The sequence below is a fragment of the Brachypodium distachyon genome, chromosome 4 (genome assembly GCF_000005505.3).
Source record: "Brachypodium distachyon strain Bd21 chromosome 4, Brachypodium_distachyon_v3.0, whole genome shotgun sequence".
NCBI classification, from domain to species: domain Eukaryota; kingdom Viridiplantae; phylum Streptophyta; class Magnoliopsida; order Poales; family Poaceae; genus Brachypodium; species Brachypodium distachyon.
The window spans coordinates 45,818,062-45,832,620 of NC_016134.3; positions in this window are offsets into that span (position 1 = coordinate 45,818,062).

The following is a 14,559-nucleotide window of genomic DNA, read 5'->3' on the forward strand; positions in this document are numbered from 1 at the left end:
GGGAAAAGAACACTGCATAAATGCAGATGGCAAAAGATATTCTCGCACTCTAAATCTCTAATGTTTTCATTATCTATTCGGTAAACACCATGTAAATCCTGCGAAACATGGAAAATGCATCACAAATCAAGAGGACATCAAATGAAATAACTTTATAGACAAAAGTACAAGAATGGTGGGTGAGGTGAACTCCCATGCTTGACGCGTTGTGCCACCCTGACACTATGCTTTTGGGGTGTCTGGTGGGTGAGGCTAGCCCCCTTCATACCAGAGGGGGTAACTAGTGTACTGTGCGGGTAGAGACGTACAAAGTATATATCTATAAAGGTCATTATAATTTTAGAATGAGCCTTAAATTTGAGTCGACGTTTCAGAACCGTTGGATTAAGATATGAGGGTCATCCTCATTGTCTCATCTTCCACTTGCTATATATCGTAGGATTAGGATCCGATGGCTAACATCGACTGGTTTCTAACTAAAAGCAGGTGACTCATCAATAGGCAAACCGACATATATATATAACTAGCCAACAACCATATGACATTGTACCACATAGGAAGTTAAACAAGAACCTAGCTAGCAAGCGAGGTATATATCGATCCTGTCACTACATACGTGGTTCAACTTTCCAGTGATAAATTGATACTACCAAGCAAGAACGGTACGTTTGACGCAGCTGATGAAGCAAGTAATACATTTCCTATGCATGCTCGTGGGCACGAGAGGCGTCAAGAATGCTCTCGGAAAACTAATACTCCCAAGAAGACGGATGGTGATGCTCTCTTCAATGGCCTCATCTACGGCAGTCCTTAACCAGCTTCTTTATCCAGCAGGAGTTCGTCGTGTTCCGATGATCTTCCTGCCCTTCTGGTTCTGCTCTCTTTTTCTTTTTTACAGAGAGAAAGCCAAGAAGACGAAGCGCAATCAAACCAGCGCATCGTTAGCAGAGAAAGCCATGAAAATTTTGTGTGCCAGGGCAATTCACAAGCTTAGTGGTGATGGATGGATTAACGCAGGCTTCAATGTTTCTCTAGTGTGTACTAATGTTTTACTTTAGTCATCACGGACTAAAACTTAACCAAACAAAGACAAAGGAGAACAAAACAAAATTAGCAGTAATTAGTGAGCGTCTACTGCTAGTTTCGTTTCATAGAACAACCAGTTCAGTTCACTCTGAGTCGTGCACAAGTTTGGATACATCGAGATGATTAGCACATTTCTTTCAAGGCCGGTCCTGAGATTTCGGGCCCCCAGGCGAAACTTAAACCTGAGCCCTTAAAATAAATAAAAACAACCGTTTCAACCTGCTACACGAAACTCTAATTTCGTCTGCTTCATGTGAGCGATGTTTTGGCACTGATGAAGACCGCGATGCCTGCAAGACTGCATGTTCTACTCGTACTAATCCGATGTTTTTTTTTCTTTTTTTTGAGAATTACCGATGCGATTGGTTCGATCGCGTCCGTCGCGCAGCTCCCGCTACCAATCCGGCTCGTCCATGGGCCAGGCGGCCAAGCCCACTATTGCAGTTCCCACGGTTCAGCCGTCCAGGCCCACGAGTACATACACATGCATGTATACCTCGCCACCTGGGGGCCCTCTGTTTCCATGGGCCATGGGCGGCCGCCTGGGCCTCATTGCTTTCTGGCTCATTCCTATTAGTAATTGCTTCCCTTCGCTAAAAAAAAAGTAATTGCTTCCCTCTCAAAAAAAAATTAGTAATTGCTTCTAGTTCTTTATTTTTCCATCTCCTGTATGCAAGTACCGACATATCTCTGCCTTTTTTTTTTCTTAAATGTATCGAATACATGACACCATGCCTGTCTCAGGGTCTCTCATTTGCCCATCCTTGATCGACTACTTTTTTTTGACAGCTCCTTGATCGTTTATTTCCTTTGACAGTATTCTTTCTAAAATTGACAACAATTTAGCAGCGGAGGGAAGGAAGCCTTTGAAACATCATAAATTACAGATTTGAGCGCCACTGGGTGCCGATTTTGCGGACGGTTTTGCTAGCAAACCTCTTGGGGTCACACGTACAATGTGAAAGCAATGCGCCGGGTGAACATTGTATAAACAACATTAATTCGAGAATCACCTTCCTGCAGGCGGTCCCCTGTATATACTCCGTATATAACTAGCCATGGCAGGACATTAGATGAATATATGGTACATTTGTACTAGAGTGCTACCATGGACATTAGATGAATATATGGTAGTGACATAAAACCTAGCATAGTGTCTATATATATATCCTGTCACTACTTGATTCGTTTTCCACTGATAAATTGGGACCAGGCTAGAAAGAACAGTAATGCTACACCTACGGACGCAACGGGTTACGGAAACTTTACACGCTGACGGGTCTTCAGACGTGGCGCCTCACTCCTGCCTCTGTCTCATCCTGCCATCTCTCCCGATCCCCTGTTCCCCTCCTTGTCTGGTCTTACCGCTCAGCTTCCTCCCCCACGGCGACCATCTCGGTTCCCCGGCGAGCCCCCTCAATCCTTCCCCGTCGAGCCACTTTTCCCCAGATCGAGCGCATGGGAGCGAGGCTACTGGCGGTGGCATCTAGCGGAGCTATGGGAAGATTTTGATTTTGGGGTGGTGAGATTCAGCGGCGAAGGGCAAAAGGAGCAGTGGCTGAGCCGCTAAGGCCGCGCCGTCGCCACGGCAGCCCGGTGGTTACCGGCAGCGGCGGGGAAGGAGGTTGGCGGCCGGGTTAGAAGCAAGGACACCTCCCCCCCGGCTCGGCCTCTTCCTCTTAGCTCCCAGCTGATTGAGGAGGAGCTTAGTTGCTCTGTTGTGCCTGCTATATGAACACGACGGAGGTAATTCAGCAATCACTCTAGCTTAGCTGCTTCCCTCTCGTTCCACCACCATATCGATGTGTCTGCATTAGCACTGTTCTCATTATAATGCTAATCTTTGGCTGGGCTGGATACATACATGTTCACTAGCATAACTAATCAGTGAAATAGAGCTTGATCTGAAATCCACGAGAACATGTTAATTTTCTAATCTTCTTCGTGATCTGAAACAAATAGATGGATGGTCTCCTCTCAGATGAAGGTATCCTGGTGTGTAGAAGATAATGTCAACTAAACAATAAAGCCTAGGAGATACTCATAGTTATTATACATTACAGTTGCCAGATGCAAAAAAAAGACTACATCCAAAATCATTAAATAACACAACTAATGTTTATTTCTGATCCATCCTATCTTTGTGCCCTCCAATTCCATCAAAAGTTAATTGTGGTTCTCATCCCACGGAACGGAGGCGGCGCCCTGGTCAATCTGAACGGAATGGCAGGAGAGTTGCCTAATTAGCGGAACTGCCTTTTATTTAGTTTTTTCGTTTTTCTTTACTTCAACGCCACGTAGTACTTTTTTCCTACTCAGCCCGTAACATTCCGTAAGTTGCCTGTACGTGTAGCATTACTGTAGAAAGAATTATATGTTGGTCGTTCTGTAAAGCATATGACAGATTTGGTGCTTGCAGTAATTTTCCATGCTTCTAACTTATCACTGTGGGCATGAGAGGTGTCAGGAATACTAATACCGGGGCGTGAATACTTTGATTCGCGCCATGGTGAAGAGCTACAGAATTCTTTGAGTCCGCCGTGCCACGTGGCTCAACACGAAGATCATCCTTCTGTTCTTCTCAATTGATCATGCGGTGCTCACATGCTAGCTGTAGAAATCTGTCAACGAAGCAACATCTCTGTCTTTCCCTTACCTTGCCGCTTCATACGCGACGAAGCAATGCAACGGGAAGCCTAATCTTCAACATGTCCCAAGAAGAAACCCCCGTAGTCGAGGCCGAGAGGCCGGAGCCGGCGCACATAGACGGCCGAGAGGCCGCAGCGACGGCGCTGCTCATCAGACGGCCACGCGGGTACTGGCCCGCCGCGGCCTGGAGAGAACGGCCACCACCAGACTGTGGAGCCAGCGCCCGCCCACCGGAGCTAGAAGATTCGCCATCGCCGGAGAGAGGAGCCTTGCCGGGCCTGCCGCCTACACTCGACATAACCACGTCGCAAAAAGAACGAGACAGAGAATTTTGGGATACCTGGAAATCACGGCGTCTTTCCCAGTTATGGGCGAACAATTCACGAAGGTTGGCACGAAATCGTGGGCGGATACGATCAGAGTCCGACGCGGGCCCGCATGGCGCAGATGGCCCAGCGCCAGGCGCGTCCAACATCGCACCAGAACCCGACTGAACCAGAAACGGAACCGAGACAAGCGCCTCCCGATCCGAGGAATCCGGCGGAATTGACGCCGGCCGCATCAGAGACTGCGAGACCGCTCGAGCCCGCGAGGGCGACGCACGGACCGCTGCGACCTTCCCTCCAGCGACCTGCAAAAAATCGCCCAAGCGGCAGAGGACCACGCCATGGCCGGAGCCAGGCACGATCACCGGCCAAACGGACCGGAGGACGACGTGGACGGACGATGAGCCGGTCGCGAGCGCCCACGCGAACCGGAGGAGGCACCGACGGGGGCGCCGGCCGTACCGGGACGGCATCCGAAGGCTCCTCGTCGGAGTCCGAACGTTCCCAGTACCGCGACTCCCGCGTCGGGAAGCCCACAAAGCTCCAGAAATCATCATGGAGTTCCTCGTCTGAGAGAACCTTCCGACCACCCGCAAGCTCCGCCTCCGACACGGTCGCCACCTCCTCCGCATCAAAACCAGCGGCGAGCACCAGGACCACATCAGAGCCGCCGCCGGCGTCCGTCCCCAGCGAGTCCCCGTCCTGCTCAAGCCCATCCGTGAGGCATGCAAACCGAGAGCCGTCGGGGGATGGCAACGCAGCAGCCGGAGCGAGAGTCAGTCGCCGGCGCCGCGGAAGCTGACGAGCAGCCGCGCAAGAAACGCCCGGCGAGTCGCCTCCTCCGCTAGCCGTTGCCATTCAAAGCCGGCGAGTCCCTTCTTTCTCGACGCTGCCGCCGCCTACCTTCGGTCTGGGCAGCTCTTCGGGAGGAGCCGGTTTCTCCTTCGGCACGGGAGCTGGACCGCGGGGCGTGCAAGGCCGGGCTACGTCCAGTTCGCAGGCGTTGCAGGGTCACCCTCCACCGCAGCCTTCGCCCCCGCAGCCGGCTCCTGTGGATGGTCGTCAAGGAGCTGTTGGGGTGCCAAGGAAAAGAAGAAGAAGATGGTCTGCTGGAGGTTTAAGTCTAAGGAGCATGTGACCAAAGATTGTCCAATTGATGTGTTTTGTCCAGTTTGTGATAAACATGTAAACATGATCATAACGAAGTCCGCTGCCCAATTTTGAAGATGCCCCGTCCCACCGCTCGGCTATGTGGCTATGGCGGTGATAAGATGGGTTTCTTTCAGATTCTCGAAGAAGCAATGGCTGGTAACGGGGTTGCTCCTGGCATACCGCCTACCGCCCTGGTTTCGGTTTCTGGGGGCACCATCTCAGCAGAGGTGCTTGAGGCGGAATTGCGCCGCATGATCCCTGCTCGGAGTTCCTGGACTTGGGAGGCAAGCCCCCACGGCAATAATGCCTTCGTGGTGGCTTTTCCCTCACAAGAGGAGCTTCAACGGGTGGCTAATTTGGAAATTCGGCTGAAGGCCCAGAAGGTCTCGTTGGAATTTAGTGAGTGAAATCCCGATGAGGTTCCCCCCGCTTTCCACTTGCACACGATCTAGGTTCATGTCAAAGGTGTTCCCCCATCCTTGAAACATTTTCTAGGGATGTGGGCGGTTGGTTCGGTCATTGGCGTTACAGAAGCCGTGGACATGCTTTGCTTTCGGAAGAGAGGGATAATCTGTATTCAGGTAACAGTATTGGACCCAACTCTCTTTCCGGTTGAGGTGGATGTCGCCGTGGCCAAGGTCAGGTATGTGCTTAAGTATTCGCGAGAACCAGATAATTTTCAGTTTGATCCTTCGGTTGCTCCCACTCCTATGGAGCATGATGACGAGTCAAACGATAAGTCTCACGAGCGGGATGACGAGGGTAAGGATTCTTAGAATAAGAGGGCAAAAAATGTTGTCTCGGATAAGTCGGCTTACAATAATGTTCAGATTTCACCTTCTCACATGCACTCGGCACGGTTTGTGGTTTCTCCCGGTGTGGAGGTGGACTTCTCAGATTGGGCCGTCACACCGCTTGCGCCGCGGCCTCGCTTCGCTGCCACGTCGAGCCCTTCGGGTTCTGGCGTCGCGGCTGTGCCGTGCTCGCTGGTCACGGCTGGTGTTTCTTCAGACGTGGTGTCCGCCCCTTTTTCATCCCCATCACGGGATGCTTCGAAGGTGGTGGCCGCTAGTTCTGCTTGTGCTAGTGAGGCACGTGCTATTGCTACTTCGGGTGGTGTGCCCATGCATGGTAGGGCTGGCCAAGACCTTGTTGCGGCTGCTGGTAGTGCAGTTGTGCATGCACCCGTCGCTGCTACTACGACACACAGCAGGGCAGCTGGCCCTGTGGCTTTTGCGGCTGCGCCTACCGCTAGAAGCCCCGCGGCTCAATATTCCGCGGCTGCACCAAGGGTACGTGGTGTTGCTCCTCCGTCGTCAGCCGCCGCTGTGTCACTTCCTCTGTTGGCTGCTGTGGCTGCGTCTTTGGGCTCTCCGCCGCAGTCCTCGCCGATGTTGCGGAGGAGTGAGCGTACCAACACACCGCTCCCATCCGGCGTGATTCCTGCGGACGAGGACACTCTTTCAAAGGCGATGCGTCTCGCAGCTTCGCGGAACCTCGACACTCCCCCTGGTACACCTTCGCTTTCTGTTTTATCTATCGCGTCACTTTCACCGTCTTTTATTTTCTCTACTGCTAGAAATATTGGTGTCTCTCTGGGTACTAATAGGCTTGAGGTAGATATTTCGGTTAAAGCTTTAAAACCTATGGAAATTGATAGATTAAAGTTGTGTCCTGGTTCTTCTAATTCCTCTCTGCCGAGTGGTGGTGATGAGGACTTGGAGATGGATGAGGATAAGGTTTATGATGCACAACTGCTCAAGCATGTTGTACAAGAGGTGTCGGATGTGGGTCTTGACGAGGAGGACTTAGGTGTTTATTTAAGCGACCTTAAGGCCTCTTCTCGTAAATCTAAGTCTAAGACTTCACGTTCAAAAAAACGACATGATAATAAAATGGGCAACAATCTAAAATCATCCCAAGTTGTTTCCTCATGAAAGACGTTTTCTGGAATAGCAGAGGTCTTGGTGACTTGGCTAAACATGGGTATATATATCGCTGAGATTGTTAGGGATCATGGTCTAGATTTTGTGGCCCCCTCGTCATGTTTTGACTCATTTTGCTGGTGGGTTAGACTTTGAGTGGCATTCTATTCCTCCTCGGGGCCGATTAGGAGGTATTTTACTTGGGGTGAATTCTGCGGTGTTTGAAGTTTTGGATATGTTTGGTGGTGATTTCTACGTGAAACTCCATCTTAAAACACTATCCGATGACTTCAAATGTAGTCTTATGGCGGTGTATGGTGCCGCTCAAAATGAGCTCAAAGCAGATTTCTTAAAACAATTAGTTAATGAGTGTCGAAGTAATCCTTTCCCTATGCTTATTGGTGGGGATTTCAATATTCTTCGATTTCAAAAAGATAAAAACAACTCCCGCTTTGACAACCGTTGGCCTTTCCTGTTCAACGCTGTTATTGACAGTCTGGACTTGAGGGAAATTGACCTATCAGGGCGTCAGTTTACATGGGCAAATAATCTTCAGAATCCTACTTTCGAGAAGCTGGATAGGGTCTTCTTGACTACTGAGTTGGAACAAAATTTTCCCCTTGTGTCAGTTCAGGCCCTTCCACGTCTTGATCGTCTATCCGACCACGCCCCTCTTCTTCTTGACTCCGGATTTGCCGCCTTCCATGCAAATCGTCACCCGTTCAAATTTGAGCTTGGATGGCTAACGCGTGAGGGCTTTGTGGAGCGAGTTACGGAGGTCTGGCACAGGCCCTGCAAGGGGAAAAATACCGCTCAACGTTTTAATGGCAGACTGGGAGCGGTTCGCCGTGACCTTCGAGGGTGGGCTGCCCACATTAGTGGTGTAAACAAGCGCAAGAAAGCTCGCTTGTCAGCTATCATCGATGAATTGGATAAGCTCACCGAGGTCAGAGGCCTTACCAATCAAGAGATTGACCTTAAATTTCAATCTAATGAGTCGGCAGCCCGCCTTCGACGTGAAGAGGAGATTAAGTGGTACCAACGATCCAAAGTTGAGTACCTACTTAAAGGTGATGATAATACTAAGTTTTTCCATTTGGTGGCCAATGGTCGGCATAGGAAAAAAATGTATTTTCAGCCTTCAGCACGAAGGGGATATTATCCAAGGTGCTGATCCTCTCAGAAACCATATCACTGAATATTATCGGCAATTATTTGGCCCGTCAGAACCAAGCTCTGTGTTAATGATTGACTCGAGATTGGATGACATTACTCAGGTCTCTAAGGCTGAAAATGAGTTCCTCACGGCCCCTTTTACGGAGAAGGAGGTCAGGGAAGCCATCCTCGGGACCGGACGGCTTTCCGGCGGAATTCTATCAGGTTTTTGGGGAGGTTATCAAGGATGATTTAATGGCTATGTTCCATGATTTTCATAATGGTACTCTTCCCATGTTTAGCTTCAACTTTGGCGAAATCACCCTTTTGCCCAAAGTTAAAGACGCTAATCGCATCCAACAGTATCGACCTATTTGCCTCTTGAATGTGATATTCAAAATATTCACGAAAGTTGCTAATAACCGTTTGAATAGTGTGGCGGATAAAATCGTTCGCCCGACTCAAACAACTTTTATGCAAGGTCATAATATTCTCGATGGGGTGGTGATTTTACATGAGACCATTCATGAGCTCCATCGAAAAAAATTAAGTGGCGTGATCTTTAAAATTGACTTTGAGAAAGCCTATGATAAAGTGAATTGGTCATTTCTTTTACAGACCCTACGGATGAAGGGGGGGGGGGAGTGTGGCTGTGAAGGTCAATGACGTCACTGGAAATTTTTTCCAAACTCGAAAAGGTCTGCGGCAAGGGGATCCTTTGTCCCCTATTCTCTTTAACATTGTGGTAGATATGCTTGCGATATTTATTGAGAGAGCACGCATTGAAGGCTTAATTGGTGGAGTGGTCCCTCATCTTGTTGATGGTGGTTTGTCTATTTTGCAATATGCAGATGACACGATCCTCTTCATGGACCATGACTTGGAGAAGGCTCGAAATCTGAAGCTAGTGCTTTGTATTTTCGAGCAGTTGTTGGGCCTAAAAATCAATTTTCCCAAGAGCGAACTCTTTTGCTTCGGCGAGGCTTTGGACTCTGCCCAGCAATACTCTGAGTTGTTCGGTTGCGCGATGGGTTCTTGGCCCATTTGTTACCTAGGCATCCTGATCCATTATCGGAAATTGCGAAATTCTGAATGGAACGGGGTGGAAGAACGCCTCGAGAAGAGACTTGCGAGTCGGAAGGGTAAACACCTCTCGATGGGGGGGGGGGGTTGTGCTCATCAACTCAGTTCTTAGTAGCATGGTCATATTTATGATGTCTTTCTTTGAGATTCCACGTGGTGTTCTCAAGAGGCTTGACTATTTTCGGTCTAGATTTTTCTGGCAGAATGATAGTCAGCAAAAGAAATATAGGCTCGCAGAATGGAGTATCCTTTGCAGGCCAAAGGACGAAGGGGGGTTAGGTATTCAGGATCTCGACGCCAAAAATACTGCGGTTCTTAGCAAATGGTTGTTCAAACTTTTGTCTGAAGACGGTATGTGGCCGGACTTGATATGTAATAAGTACATTGGTTCACAGGTTTTGTCTCAGGTTGAATGGAAACAAGGTGATTCCCATTTTTGGGGAGGTCTGATGAAAGCCAAACGTTTTTTTTTTCTGTTTTGGCTCGTTCACTATTAAAGACGGCTCTCAAGTGAGATTTTGGGAGGATTCTTGGCTTGGGGGTCGCCCCCTCCGAGAGCAATATCCGGTCCTATTTCTCATTGTGCGCAATAAGAGTGACACCTTGGCTCAGGTTCTCACTTCCTTTCCTCCGAATGTGTCTTTCAGGCGTAGCCTTGTTGGACCCAAATTGGTTGCTTGGACTGAGCTCCTTAATCGCCTTATTTATGTGGACCTATCCCTTGGAAGAGACGAGTTCCGATGGAATCTGCATCTCCATGGCGTGTTTTCGGTCAAATCTATGTACCAGGCTTTGGTTCATTCTGATGTCCTGATTGCCAACGACGGGTTATGGAAACTAAAGGTTCCTTTAAAAATTAAAATTTTCCTTTGGTTCTTGCAGCGGGGGTTCACATTAACTAAAGCCAACCTGTTAAAGTGGAACTGGAAGGGAAGTCGAAAATATATTTTCTGTCATGAAGACGAGACTATTACACACCTTTTTTTTCGGTGTTGTGTCTCTCGCTTTGTGTGGTCAATGGTCCAAATAACTTCTAATCTTTTCCCCCCTCGTGATGTTACTCACATGTTTGGGTCCTGGTTACAAGGGGTTAATCCAAGATTGAGACCGCTTCTCATGGTTGGGGCGGCTGCTTTATGTTGGGCAATTTGGCTCTATAGAAATGATATTGTTTTTAATCGAAAGAACTTAACTTCTCCAATGCAGGTCTTCTATTCGTCCACTCATTGGATCCGTACTTGGTCTACTCTCCTCAAACCAGTGGATCACCAACTGGTTTTGATGGCGTGCAACATTTTGAAGCAATTGGTCAGGGACTTTTTTACCCACAATGGGTGGCGGTCTAGTTTGCGAATTGAGCATGCATAGAGATGTTATTTTTCTATCGTTGTAATTTTTGAGTTATGTTTCGTACTTGTGTGGCTGTGTGGGTTTCGACGCAGAGGCCGGCGGTATGATACTCTTTCGTTATATCGCTTGATATAGCTTTGAGATTCAATAAAAAGCTTCGATTTTCGAAAAAAAAAATGTCCCAAGAAGAAGAATGATGGTGCTCTCTTCAATGGCCTGTCTACGGCAGTCCTAAAATTACCAAGAAGACCTAGAGATCAATCAAGAGAAAGCCATGAAAATCTTGTGAGCCTGGGAAATTAACAAGCCTAATGAATGATGCGCACACGAGTGTTTCTTCTGTTGAGAAAATAAAGCACAATTGTTTTATGAGAAAATGATTCACATATATGGGTTTTGCCGCATGCGACCGCCGATCACAATTTCGTCAACCCTAGAACAGGCCACTCATCATCCGGGCGGCCTTGGCCCATGAGTCATTTCCATTTTAATTTTTCAGTTTTATTCGGGTTTAATAAATTTCTGGCCCATAATTTCTGAAGTTCTTGGATTATTTTCCATTTTTCACCCATTTTTATTTTACCGAGTCTTTTCAGGGATTTTTTTGCCAAAATTTTATCATGGTGACTGATCTATGCCTGGGCTTTTCGAGCAGCAGTTTACTTACATGGACACAACTGTCTCCAGCTAGTTGATACCCAAACAGTTAATAGTCATTTTCTCATAGCATGAAAATGCTAGTTCCTCCGGCCGGAATTATTTGTCGAAATATTACATGTATCTAAACGTTTTTTAAACATAGATACATCCATATTTGGAAAAATTTGAGACAAGTAATATAGATCGGATGGAGCAGTTAGTTTTCTGCATCGATCTAGAAGTTTTGCAGCTGATTGTATATATAGTACCGCGCTATATATACGATTTACCAGGCTAGCAGCTGAGGGCAGGAAGTCTTTGAACATCATAGTTCCTATAGATTTGACCGCCATGGGTTGCGATTTCTGTTGACGATTTTGCTGGCAGACCTCTGCATGCGTGCCCCACACATACATATACGATGTGAAAGCAATGCGCCTGGGCCGGTGAAAAATGCATAAACGACATTAATTTGGAAATCACCTTTCCTGGTTGGCCTATATATAACTAGCCACATGGAGTAAATGGAATATACTGTATATTTGCACTAGAGTGTTATAGGATCACATAAAAACCTAGCAAGGTGTGTATCGTGTCACTACGTGTCATCCAGTTTACTGGCGGATGTGTTGTCCCATGTTTACAAATCATTATTCACGATGCCTCTCGTGCCCACTGTAGTAGTTTCCAGAATCAATCAACTTCCTGGCGCTGGTGTGTTATATAACTAGCGATGGTAGGTCATGGAGAGCAAATGGAATTTAGTGATTAATTGTAGTACTTGTAGATCTAGTGCTATATACAGGGTCAAATAAGAGCACTACCACCTCTCTGTTCGAAAATGTAAGGTGTTTCCACATAAGAGAGAGCTTCAGTTCTAGATGGATATAAATCGAGAGAGCTAGATAGAAAAATATGCTTGATAAATGGTGGTGCATTTGCTGATGGCAATTTGTAAACATGGAATGTACCACCGTCGGCATGAGAGGCATCGTGAATACTGATTCTAGCAACACGAGACCGAGAAGACGATTGGTCGCCATGTGAAGTATGCAATCACTGATATGGAAGCCATGGAATTTTGTGATCCTAGCGCGTCACAGCAGTCACTTGTATGGTTAGCGCTTTGATTTTCCACCATGGCTAATAATTAGTTCTTCCATATATATATATTAGTGGAAATGCCCGTGCGCCGCCACGGCCCACGCACACGATGGTCGTCACGACTATTTCGAAAGGTGATCACGTGCATCACATCGATGAACATCGATGATGCTTGAGCAGGGCACCGACGTCGTTGTTGCATAAATAAAGCATGAGTCAGTATTAGTGGCATAATAAGCAAGATATATAATATGCATTAATACAAATTAAATGAAGTCAGGTGCATGTGCCATGTTACGATTCCACGGATGATAAAATTATTTTAACATGCATAGCTTAAATAGCCAGCTGATAAAATTAGTATATAGTAGCTGTTTTATTTTTAATGACAAGTTTATCTTCAAAATAAAATATCTTGCCACCTCTGCAAGTTTTTCTTCATTCGGTCTGCACTTATTCTCATGTCTCGTCGTCTTCTTCTTCCCCTCCCCTGATAGTCCCCACTCATCGTCGGCGGCGCCGCACCTCACCCTAAACCGCAGGCTCTCCGTTCTCCATCTTCCCATCGCTCTAGTGGCCTGTCACAACGAGGTTGTACAACAGTCGCAACATCTCCCTGTCCAATGATATAGCGCTTGTTAAACAGCAACGCATAAACAATAATGCTCTTCAAGAGTTTACAAGTCCATGCCAACGTCTAATACATGTTCAGATTAAAGTCATTAAACACTTATTAATCCAGTCAGTAAATACAACCTAGGCACATTCTCCTAAGTTCAGGTTAATTTATGTCTTTACGAGCGCAACCCAAGCTTGTGTTAGATCTCAATGATTGGGTAGGTCGTTATTTTGTACTATCAATAATTTTTTTGCTGAACCAAATTAGAATAAATTTCACAGAACCACACTTTTTGTGGCAGTGGTTTCACAAAATCACAGTTGTTGTTAACAGTCTCACAAAACCACAACTCTTGGGGCAGAGAGTCTCAAAAAACCCTAAACTCGATGATTAGGCGGCTTGATGGTGTTTCTGACGACCCGGGCCCACAATGTGGCATCGGAGACGGGGCGGGAAGGCTGACGTGGCAACTGACTTGTGGGCCGTGGCATTGGAGACTGGTCGGAAAAGCTGACGTGGCAACTAAATTGTGGGCCCGGGTGGCATGGGAGATGGGTCGCGGAGGCTGACGTGGCAACAGACTTGTGGGCCCAGGTCATCAGAAACACCATCAAGCCACCTAATCATTGAGATTAGGGTTTTTGAAGACTCCCTGCCCCAAGAGTTGTGATTTTGTGAGACTGTTAGCATCAACTGTGGTTTTGTGAGACCACGGCCACAAAAACTGTGGTTCTGTGAAATTTTACTCACCAAATTAAAATAGCCCCAAAATGGGGCTGAACCAAATCGAATCTAGGACCTAATCTAGGGTCGATTCAGAAGAGATCACATTCCTACGATGAAGCACATATTTGGAAAAAATGCAAGAAAAAAAGAATGGAAACAAGTGAAGATGCACGTACTACAAGCAGGTTGATCAGTGAAAGCATCCCACCACACCAGAGTTGGTGGAGATTATCATGACCGCGTCGATCGGTGCTAGCTCCGCTCGGGCCGCGCGAGAGCCAGCTCCGCTCGGTCAGCACAAGAGATAGAGGTGAACTTACTCGGTCAGCGGGAGCACCGGCTAACTTGGAGCGCCATGCCGGCAACGTCGCCGCCCTCGGCTGTCCCAAATCACGACCTGCTCCTCCGCCCACGCTCCCGCCGGCACCCGAGAGCGCCTCCGCCGCTCCGCGCCCTAGCCTGCACGCCACCTCTGGGATTGCGCGCCCGACACCGCCTGCCAGAGCCCCATCCCCTGGCCGCACGTGTCCTCCATCGCCTGCCAGCTCGCTGCTGCCCGCGCCACCTCTGGGATTGCGCGCCCGACAACGCCCGCCAGAGCCCCATCCCCTGCCCGCGCGTGTCCTCCATCGCCCGCCAGCGCGCCCCGCCCGCTTTGACGTCAGGAGATCCAGGAGGCTGTCGAGGAAGGGTCGAGGAGGGGTGGACGGAGTCGACGAAGCTTCCAGGTGCGGCGGTGACGGCC